This window comes from Dermacentor andersoni, chromosome 1 (genome assembly GCF_023375885.2).
Source record: "Dermacentor andersoni chromosome 1, qqDerAnde1_hic_scaffold, whole genome shotgun sequence".
Lineage (NCBI taxonomy): Eukaryota > Metazoa > Arthropoda > Arachnida > Ixodida > Ixodidae > Dermacentor > Dermacentor andersoni.
In genome coordinates, this window is record NC_092814.1 from 354,610,705 (window position 1) to 354,622,667 (window position 11,963).

General features: G+C 46.7%; 1 pseudogene; it reads left to right on the forward strand.

Moving 5' to 3' along the window:
* Nucleotides 1-5,138: 5,138 nt before the first annotated feature.
* Nucleotides 5,139-11,565, forward strand: LOC126516593 (uncharacterized; annotated as a pseudogene).
* Nucleotides 11,566-11,963: the final 398 nt, after the last annotated feature.

The window sequence follows — 11,963 nt, forward strand, 5'->3', positions numbered from 1 at the left end:
GAATTCGGTCCAGGCCGCGGTTTTAATGCTCACGTTCTGCAGAACGCTCTAACCGGATCTTGAAACGTAGAAAACAGCAGTGGGGAGGAACGTGAGGGGGGCGATCATCATGGTAGTAAAAGGGGGTATACTATAGCTGACGCTGATTTCTTCGCTGCGGCTTTGTGTACTCTTTCATCCTACATATAGATGTTACGATTCCCTGCGGGAGATACAGGACTAATAGCTTTACTCCGCTTCAGATGGAATCTACGCTGCTTGCGTACGCATGACACGAGCGCGTGGTGAGTACTGTACACGACTTCGCGCAGACGAACGCGACGCTCTAATGCGACTTCGCCATCAGCTTCTGCATTATATATATATATATATATATATATATATATATATATATATATATATATATATATATATATATATATATATACAGACGATGTATTATGTTGACATTATATTAAGCCGCTTCCTGAGCATGCGGACAGCATACAACGGATATCAGATTTGCTGAAATGTAGTAAACGAACGCGAGTGGGAGAGAGAGAGAGAGTAAACTTTATAGAAATGAGCCCACGAGCGTAGGTACCTCTTCCGCTGTACACTGAGTGGGCCGCTCAGCCCAGGAGCCCAGCGGCCTTAGCTGCCCTTCTCGCTCGGTTGACGAGGTGCAGCTGGACAGCGCTGCCTCCCGTCGCCGTGTGGTGGGGTGTGTTATCGGTGTTAGCTGTGGTGTGCCTGCGCAAGCCCATACGATGTGGTAAAGAGTTGCTCATTGATCGCAGTGTGGTCATTTAAAGGAATACAGCGCAGGGTGCATGGCGTGGTAGAGATTCAAGTGACGGTATGCGTTTGTTTGGAGTTTTCGCGATATTATCGCTTCCTGTCGCGTCAGAGCATTATGAGGCCGTGGTAGTGTTCTTCGTGAAAGCCGTAAGTGTTGTAGGATGTGCGTGCATGTTAATGGTATGGGCTCGGGGTGGAACTGCTCGGCGTAACCCTCTCGCGGCTCCCGGTGTGCATTGTGATTGGGCGCAGGCATGTGCCTGCTGATTGCCGCGCAAGGACTCATGCCTTGGAGTGCACACAACTTGTATGTATCTGTATGGCGGGACCTGGTGCGCTCCAATCAGAAGGCGATTTGCGGCCCTGGAAATCTTGGCCTTGGAAAATGTCTGTATATCACCTGAGAGTCCGTCAGAACTATGACGGTGTGACAGTACGGTGTGGTCGTGATGGCTAACGCTATCGCTAGTTCCTCTGCCTCTGCAGCGCTCGCTCTGGAAACCGACGACGCATTTATTTCGGTGCCATGATTGTCGACTACGCTGGTGACAAATGGAGTGCTTCATGCAGTGCTGGCCGCGTCTACATACAAGACATTGGGCTGGTTCTCATACTTCGTCGCGAGCGCATGCGCTCGGGCACGTCGCCGTCCGATGTGGAAGTTCGGTGCTTGTTTCTGGGAATTATTGAGACGTGTATAGTTTCCTGTATTCGTGTCGGGAATTTTGTCAGTGCGCTGGTCTTCCGTACGGAATATCCAAGACGTTTGAAGATGCAGTGTCTCGCTGTTGTGCGTTGTAGCCTTTCCTTCTGGCTTACTAGGTGGGCCTGCATAATTTCCCGTGCGTTGTTGTACACCCCCGAGGCGAAAAGGAGCCGTTGCGGGTGGGAGTCCGAGCGCTTGCTTATACGCCTTGCGTGTCAGCCGGTCGAGTACCTCAACTTCTACATTGCTGAAATTTATATATGGTGCCGTGTACGCAATGCGGCTCACAACCAAAGCCTCCTTTAGTTGGAGCACGTCCTGTTCCTTGAGTCCCCTCTTCCTGCTGCCAATTCGTTGCATCATGCGCAAGATTTGGTGGTCATGTATTGTAGCTTCTGTATGGCGTATCCTCCGCCCCCAGCATTTTGTAAGTGTAAGCCGAGGATACGAAGTCTGTCCAGCTTGGGAATTTCTCTAGGACCTATTCGCAGGTGGCTGGTTGGTGCCTGGGTTGTCGATCGTCCTCGTGAGCGCTTCTCGATTATGAGGAGCTCCGACTTCTCCAGCGCGCATTGGAGTCCGCATGTCTCCACGTGTCTCGCTACGACTTCCACTGCCCCCTGCAATGCCTCTTGCTGTTCTCCTATAGACCCTCCGACCGTCTATATCCTGATGTCGTCTGCATACAAGGCATGTCTGATCCCCGGTATTTTCTCGAGTTGGGCTGGGAGTTTCATCAAGGCCACGTTGAAAAGCGTCGGTGACAGCACAGCTCCTTGTGGCGTTCCTCTATTAGGTGTGTCTACTCGCTGTGACCTCACATTTCGCAGTCCTATTGTGGCTGTACGATCTGTGAGGAAAGCGCTCACGTAGTTGTAAGTTCGTCGGCCGCACTTCGTGTCACTGCGATTTGCTAGTATGGCTTCGTGCCACACGTTGTCAAAGGCCCCCTTTCGGTCTAATGCAAGAACTGCTTTCGGGCAGCACGGCGTTGCTGCATTGAGCACTTCCTCTTTGAGCTGCAAAAGCACGTCTTGCGTTGATAAGTTGGGCCGAAAACCAAACATCGTGTTCGGCATCAGTTGATGTTCCTCGATATGCGTCTGTAGCCTGTCTAAGACCACGTGTTCCATCAATTTGCCGAAGCAAGACTGAGCGAAATGGGTCTTAGGTTCTCCAGGCAGGGCGTTTTTCCCGGCTTTGGTATCAGCGTAATCCCAGCATGCTTAAATTCCGCGGTCAAGGTCCCTCTGCTCCAGTGTATATTGAATAGTTCAAGTATTGCAACAAAGCGCAAGTTCTGGAACATTATCAGTGGCTCGGAGAATCGTCCTATCCAACTTGCACGTGAAGATAATACTTTAGTCCCTCCTCCACAGTGCTGCTTAGTGCTTAACGATGCGTTTGTTTTTCTGTAAAACCCCACCTGTTTCTTTTACATCTTTTTACGACCGTAACTTTCCTCCTATGGATCCAATAATCATTGATTTTGTAGGCATAGGTAAACTCATTAGTAATCTTAAAATTTCACCTTCGTCTGGCTGTGATTGAATTACGTCAAAAGTATTGAAAATAACTGAAGTGTACTCCTTTGTTATCTTGTCCAACATTTTTGCTCAATCTTCAGAGTGCTCCACAATTCCCGGTGATTGGAAGGTAGGAAAGGTGGTTCCTGTCCATAAGTCAGGTAATGTACATCTTCCCGATAATTACAGACCCATATCCCTTACAAGCATCCTATGTAAGCTTCTTGAGCACGTTATTTATTCTCATTTATTCAAATTTCTACAGAAAAATTCTTTCTTCACTAACTCCCAGCATGGTTCCAGGAAAATGTTTTCCTGTGAAACGCAGCTACTATCTCTTACTAATGCTCTCTTTATAAATAACGACATCAGCTTTGACACTGATTGCATATTCTTGGATTTCGCTAAAGCTTTTGATAGGGTGGCGCATGACTTACTTCTTCCTAAATTAAGCAAATTTAACTTAGACACCAAGGTATTCCGCTGGATTAAAAATTTTCTTTCTGACCGCACTCAATTTGTGACTGCTAACAACTGTTCATCTACTCTTTCGCCGGTCTCATCCTGCGTCCTACAAGGATCAGTGTTGGGACCTTTACTCTTTCTCATTCACATTAACGACCTCCCTTTCTGCATCACGTTTTCATCAATAAAACTGTTTTCCGCCAATTGCGTACTCTATAAAAAACTCTCCCAACCCTCTGATCAGCATGAACTTCAAAAAGATCGTAACCACTTGTCCTCGTGGTGCAGTAAATGGATGATAACATCAAGAAGTGTAAAATCATGCGAATATCTCGACAGGACCATGCTATTAGCAGCGAGTATTTTTCTTGACGGCATCCGACTAGATCCTGTGACTTTATACAAGTACCTCGGCATCCACATCAGTTCTGATCTTTCTTGGCGCATACATGTTAACTGCACTCTTAAAACGGTTGCACGCTTTGGGTTTATATTTGTCCCACAACAATAATCGTCATCTGCCTTGCTTGCGTTTCCTTTCTTGAAAACTCGGCGCTCGCTACTTTCCTGTCGAGAATGGTGTCTCACACTGATAACACGCAAGCCGCTCGTACGTGACTGGGAAGTACCGGGCTCGCAGTGTTAAAGAAAGGAAGCGCGGGCAAGACAGATGACGATTATTGTTGTGAGACAATATAAGCCCCAAAGGGTGTAAGCTGCAAAGCTACCGCGGTGGGCACAGAAGTGTTGATTTGACGTGCCGACGCTTCCGTGGTGTCGCCTAGACCCTGCGGTGCGTTTTAATTAATACGGTTCTGTGGACAACTCACGCCCTGCGTGAGTTGTCCGCTTGACATATTTGCATGATGTTTATTTTTCAGAAATAGCAGGGACGTATCGTGCCGTACCTTGAACTTAAATTTATCCCGTTTCCCCGCAACCGCTGTCGTCTCTATAGTGATAGCGTTTCGTTGCCTTCTCATCTCATTTTTTCTCTATCCCCTCTCCCTTCCCGTTGAATGGGAATTGCGAGCAAAGAGTGGCAAGGATGTTATTCACTCGTGCAGCGACTGCGTCTGTTCGACCCTATCTCTGCTTCCCCTCCCCCCTCCTCTCTACCATTCTATCTAGCTAGCCTCTGGACTTGCACGTTAGTAGAAAGGTAAGCGCTGCAGTTTCTGCAATGCTTTTGCGGGGGGTCACGGATAATTACAGCTGCCAAGAGGCTAATGTGGCGACGCCTAGGAAGCTCCAAACGGTATGTGCACATTCGACGCGGTGCAAAGTCTAAGCGAGTTTCTCGCGTTGCCTTCTCTGCCGCGCTCCTGTCATGTGATGTTGCCTTAGGATGTCGCAGAAAAGGTCCATTGCCGACTTTTTTTCGAACGCGAACAAGCGGGCCAAGCAACAATGCGTCCACACTGAGCGTTCTGCTTCAACAATTGGAGATTTGAAGACGCTCCATGAACAAGAAAATCCTTCTCAGCGCTCCATTTTGATTTCACTTGAAGAGACTGTGAACAGCATCACTTCTGACGACGCTTGTCCGTCCTCGTCGGCGCAAATGGACAGTAAGTGCGACGAGCTTTCCGCATCGTTTGCCGCAAGGGATGAACCTGATTTCGCGACCGAATTCACCGCCTCGGATGTGGATGCCCACCATGCAGGTCAGTTGGACATTTCGATATTTAAGACACAGTCACCCACGCGGCCAATGCTGAACCCATTTTCAAGTACGGCAAATTGAGCAGGAGCTTCCACTCGGACTCGTACGTACCGCCTATATCCGTGGCTGAAGTACAGCGCGCAGGATGACGCAGCTTTCTGTTACTCTTGCAGAATATTTTCTACTGTTGCAAATGAGAAATCTGCATTTGGTCAACGGCAGATACAGTAACTAGAAAAAAGCCCTAGAAAAAGATGCTGTTTTCCGAAAGCACGAAAACTTATTCGCGCGTAAGTCTTGCCAGGCATCGTGGGTTTCCTACACGCAGATGAAATCGGCAGGACAGAGCAAGTCAGTTGCAAGACATCTCAGCGACGCATACTCCAGGGAGGTGCACGAAAATCGCCTCTATATTTCATTTCATTTATTTTCACCTTAAAGGCTCGGAGGCATTGCATAAGGGAGGGCTTTAATCCTTGTGACACTGTCAGAACAAATGTACAGAGCAGTAAAGAAACAACAGTAAACAAAAACAAGCCAGGAACAATTGTGAAAAAAGGGGAACATCGTGTTGGAGTAAGGGAGGGTATGATCGGCAATTAAGCAATGTGGTTATTTAACATTTCGCGGAACGATCTACGGACAGTGCACGAGGCGATATCTTCTGGAAGACTGGTACAATGGGTTATTGCGTCAGGCAAGAATGAAGTGTTCATGGCAGATGATCGGGGGATAATGTGTGCTATGGGACGACTGTGGCTTAAACGGGAGGATGTACTTAAGGGTGAATATAACAGGTAATACCTGGAGTGTAGATGATAATAAAAGGCGTGAAGCAAGCAGAGACGAGAGATGATCCGGCGGGAAGCAAGTGGTGGTAGTTCAAGTGTACGTTTTAGTGCGGTTATGCTAGTTTCACGAGAGTAATTGGAAGTTATAAACCGAGTAGCATGATTTTGTATGGCTTCTATGCAATAGGTAAGATATGATTGGGAAGGGGGCCAGATAGATGACGCATATTCTAACTGCGGACGTACGAATGTTATATATGCTAGCTTTTTTATTTCTGGTGATGTGGTTTTCAGGTTACGTTTTAAATATTCAAGGGTACGTGAAGCACTAGAACAGATGGTGTCAATATGAGTTGACCATGATAGTGTCGATGTCACGTGAACGCCGAGGTATTTGTAAGATTAGGCATGATTGATAGGAGCTGAATTTATTGTGTAGGTGTGACTGCTTAAGTTAAGCTGTGGTTGCGGGTGAATGACAGAGCTTTGCATTTAGTAAGGTTAAGCGGCATGAACCATTTCTCGCACCATACTGCGATGGAACCGAGATACTGTTGTAGTGCCGTGATGTCATTCGAGCCTTTGATAGGGGAATATATGACACAGACGCCCGCGAAAAGACGTCATTTATTCTTAATGTTAGCAGTTAAGTCGTTGATGTAGATGAGGAGAGGTAGAGGCGATAAACCAGCGCCTTGTGGCACACCCCGATGTTACGCTCCTGAGGGACGAATTATGGTTATTTGTAGAGGTAAACTGTGTACGCCCTTTTAAGAAGTGTTCAAGCCAGGAAAGCAATTTATTTGGGATTGCGATAGATGCGAGTTTTTGAAGTAGGCGATTGTGGGAAACGCGGTTGAATGCTTTCGAGTGATCCAAGAAAATGGCCTCAATCTGCAAATGAAGGTCCATGAATTGCAGAATGTCATGGGTGAACTCGGCGAATTGTGTCTCGCATGAAAATAGTTTTCTGAAGCCGTGCGGGTGAGGCTAAAAGAAGTTGATAGATTTCAGATGAACCATTAGGTTGGATGAGATTATATGTTCTAGTAGTTTGGAAGGAATGCTGGTCAGAGAAATTGGGTGATAATTTATAGCGCGAGAGCGGTCGCCAGCCTTAAAGATTGGTACGACATGGGCCTTTTTCCAGTCGGCGGGCAAGTTCTCACTCTTTGAAAATGGCGTAAATATTAGGTGTAGTACCTGGCGAGAAATGTTACTGGTGTTAACAAGTATTTTGGCGTTATAATGCCATCACACCCAGCTGAGGTGGTTAGTTTTAGTGAATCAATGAGGCTACATATGCCATCAGAGTTGATCTTGGTGTCTGGAATTAGTTTTACTGAAAGTGACGGTATTGGTTCAATAGGAACGCCATTAGTGTCGGAGAAAACTTAGGTGAAGTAGTCGTTAAGAGCCGACGCGCATTTCTCATAGTTAATGAGATTGTCATCCGAATCTGTTAGTTCAATCTCTCTAGTATGTGTTTTTACTGAAAGTAAGCGCCAGAATTTATTGGGGCTTGATCGTAGAATAGTCAGAAGGTCATGATTAAAGGAGCTATCTTTGACTATAGTCAGCTCTTGAATGTATTGATTAGCGCACAGTTCGTATTTTCCCCATGTTTCTGAGTTATTTGTAAGTTCGGCTTTTCTGTAATACCTTTCATTTTAAGTAAGGAGAGTTTTGAGCCATTTATTAAGCCACTGATTATAGAATAGGATTTGACGAGAACTGGTCGTATGTATTTAGCTTCCAAGTTGGGCAACACATTCTTATGAAGCTTCCAGTTGTTATCAGCAGTTCTTGTTAGGTAAGACTGCTGAAAGTCATTAAAACATTTTTGCAGTTCGTTATTTATGGTGTCAAAGTCTGCCCTTTTGTAATCTTTTATTTTTGTTGTGGGTGACTTTTTCTTAAGCGGTGTTGTCATGCAGACATGGATGAGGTTATGATCGCTGAGACCGGGTAGCATGGTAACACTCTCTAAGCTATCAGGGCAAGATGTGAGCATGAGGTGAATAGTGTTATCCCCTCTTGTAGGACGTGATATCACCTGATGCAGGTTGAAGCCTAGAATAAGACCGATAAAGTGTTTAGCTTCAGATAACGGCGACCTGTTAGTTACACAAAGCAGAGGTCAATTAATGTTAGGGTAATTGAAGTCGCCAAAAAAGTGCGTGAGAGAATTTGCCAGTGATATCGGTTAGGGCTTTACGCAGTAAATTGCAGAATGACGTATGGCTGTCCGGTGACCTATAGCACACGCCCAAAATTGTCTTTCCAGGACCTTTGTAAGCGCAAGTCCACAATAGCTCGAGATTATCATCGGGACTGATCAGGGAAGATGAGAAGGGGCCTCTGATAGCTAACGAAAAGCCCCCTCTTCCCCGGCTGCTCAGATCATGGCCATAGAGACTATAGCCGGAATTTGGAGGGAAATTTTCGCTTTTTTTATTTTTAATATATGCAGTAGAAGTTATACAGAAAGGGGTCCCACAGTTAGAAACTGCAGAGGTCCCGCTGCAGTTTCTAACTCTTTCCTCTTCGTTTAGCCAAGTTGGAGTTAATACTATGATGTCGGCATCGATGTCGTGAGCGAAGCTGCGAAGTTGTTCTCGTTTGGGCAGCAAACTGCGCATGCTAGGGAAAGCTATGTTAAGGAGAAGTAAGGATGAGGGACGACTGCGAGATGAAGTTGAAGCGTTAAGCTCCGTTGCCCGTGATTGCACGTTTTCGCGTGTTGTGCTTTGGAATGCGCTGTTACCAGGCGTGTTTATGAACGACCTTACAATTTCAATCACGCTGTCAGAAGTAGTGTCGTATAAAATTTAACAATTTGGAGCGTGCGATGCGAGTAGCAGGAGCGAAATCTTCACGTATAGCGAAGTTTGTTGCCTTTAGTTTCCGCCCACAGGTCAGGATGTTTTCCTTTGGCTTGAAATGATCCAACTTGATAATTTTTGGGCGGTTTCTTTCAGGACGGTATTTGCCTATGCGATGTGCGCGTTCAATAGCGCTTGGTTCGAGATGCATTTTAGGCTTGCTTGCGCAGAAATTGATGATTTTGTCCTTCAGACTCTTTCCAAGTTTCTTTTTCGTTGTCTTCCAGTCCGAAGAACAGCAAGTTATTACGGCGCATTCTGTTATTTGTGTCAGTGCTCTCACCTTTAAGCAGTGCTATCTCTTTGATGGCATTGTTTTGTCTAGCCCCAATTATTCCGTCCTGATGATCCTTTTTTAGCATCAGTTTGTCAGTGCAGCTATTGTGTTGTCTTTGAGAACGTTGGCTTCTCTCAGCTCACTTATATTGGTACGTATTTCTGGTATTATTTCTTTTAGTTCTTTAATCGTCTGTGAAAGGGAAGAAACGGTGTCTCTTTGGGGACCTGGATTAAGTTCAACGTCTCCAGAGAGCAAGAGGATTGGATCGGACAGAAGCGCAAAAGCGACCGCTTCATAGTACAGACGGACTCTACGCCATTTCAAGTCGCAGGGGCACAACACCGCGAAGAGACAACGATTGTCGCTACGAAATTCCTTAGCATTGTGTAAGTAACTAAACTGGAAGGTTACGAAAGCGATGAGCATCCTGCGTTCAGCGGTGTCGGGCCCCAGCCAGTCAGCTTTGCCGCGCCGATTAAATACAGCCTGGCTTGACCTTGTGACTGATGACGTCGCTTTTGTAGGGCGTTGCCAGGTGAACGAAGCTTCTGCCGCTAAAACTGGATTTTTCTTCACGGATTCGGTGAGGAGAAGCGAACCGGTAGCCCAGGATTGTGGCGGTTTCAGGGAAGGCAATCCGGCTTGCAGAAAGGGTTCTGGGGTAGGGCATGTACCAGCGCATGACCAGTACCACAGCATCTGGTAGGTTAGGAAAGCGATGAGCATCTTGCGTTCAACGGTGTCGTGCCCAAGAGTCACAGATACTTTGCAATTCATTGCCCTTCAGGGAATCGCTCAGAGGGGCCACAAGTGAAAACAAGGGAAACTTCGTTGAGCTCTTGAACTTGTTTGGCAAATATGAAGATATTATCGGAAGGAAACTGAATGGTGGAGCAAGCGAACGCGAAGTACGTTCATCATTTGATACAAGACCAGATCCTCGAAATTCTCAGCCACATCACGTTAACAAGTATAAAGGAAGAGTTGAAACGCTCCAAGTATACTTTGCACTTATTGTCGACGAAACCAAGTACCTAAGCAAGACGGAACAATTATCAGTTGTAGTAAGGTACTACGCAAGTGGGGCTATCTTTGAGTGGTTTCTTGGATTCCGCAACGCTGAGAACTTGGATCCAACGTCACTCCTGAGCTACGTAAGGAAAACGTTGAATCGCTGCGGCATAGATACTCAGCTGTGCATTGCTCAAATATATGATGGTGCGAGTGTCATGAGCGGTACCTCAAGGTGCGTCCAGGCGCTGTTCTGGCAGGAAGTGCTGCAGGCAGTTTACGTTCACTGCATGAACCGCCGCCACAGTCTAGTCTTTGTGGATGTCTGCGAGGTGATCAAACCGGTGAGGTTTTTTTTCTCTTTTTTAGGATGCCTCGGGATCTGCAATTCACTCTCTGTAAGTAGATGTGCAGTAAAGGTTCTCTTTACCAGTGATAGAGCTGCAGCGTCTCAGCGATACACGATGGGCCTGCCAGGTAGCGGCTTACACAGCGGCAACGAAAAACTTTCCTGCTATCCTTGTATGTCTCGCCGAGGTCATCGTTACAAACAGCAGGCAGGCAACGGAAGCTAGGGGCCTGCTTGGGCAAATTAACTTCTCGTTTCTCTTCCATTTAAGCCTATTTACCAAGGTACTCAGCCGCATTAAGGTTCTTTCGGACCTATTGCGAAGTAGAGACTACAATATTAGTCAGGCATGCCTCATGGCACGCACGGTCACGAGTTCTCCGAAATGAGAAATTCGCAGAACGCATTTGACAGTCTTGGCGCAAACCAGCAGTATTTCTGAGGAGAATGAAGTATCCTAAAGAGAAAAGCAGAGAATGACGCGCCTTCCACTATATTTAGAACAGTGTGTATTGAGCGAAGGACGGCCCGTTCAAGAAGTGTCTCCAGATTCAAAGGAAAGATACAGAGTCAAAGTTTTTCTGCCCGTTTTGGACCACCTGATTTCGGAGCTGACTAGGTGGTTCACGGATAATAATGATGTTCTCTGAGGAGTTAGCGCCCTCCACCCACGGAGTGAGAACTTCATGGGCTTCTCCTTACTCAAGCCTTTCGCCGAGCACTATGTATGCGACATCGAAAGCGTTGAAGTTGAGTGCAAGCTGATAACGAAGCCTCTTCAGCGCATCGAATCCGAAAGGCAGTGCAAGATAGAGACACTGCTGCAATTGATGACTGCCTTGGGAGAATATAAACGAGCCTTGCACGAACTGCACAAGCTAGGTGTTATCGCCGTGACGATACCGGCATCGTCGTCATCTTGCGAGTGCACGTTATTGTGCTTTCGAAGACTGAAGACGTATTTTCGCAGCAAGATGACGAATAACCGTCTGAGCGACCTAGCTGTGCTCGCGGTCGGGCAATCTCTTGCCAATAAGATATATCTTCAGCGTGTTGTCGACATGTTTGATGCTTCCCACAGTAATGGACATATACGTCTGCACTAGTATGCCGGTATAATGATACCCCATCGCATCTTTGAGGCGCTTTCGTGGGAAAATTGTGCGGCACGGGCGTAGAACCGATACCGAGACCGGTATCAGAACACCCGCTTCACCATCACATAAATCCCGGCTGTGTTTTGTCTTATACTGTCACAGCGCAGGCACTGGCATCTGTGGTTGTGACGAAACCTTCCTCTGCCCCTGTCATCGCTTTCAAACAGACTCCATATAGGGTGCTGTCCGAGGCCACGTCGGTGGCCTAGCTTGCGTTGTGAACAGTGGGCAGTAGGGGAGTTTGTGTTTGTGAGACCTGCTGTACTGTATGGCCAAATGTGACGCTGACTGAAATGTCCATTGCGTGCTCTATTTTTGCAGTCCTCTCCTCTCTTCTATTTGTTTTT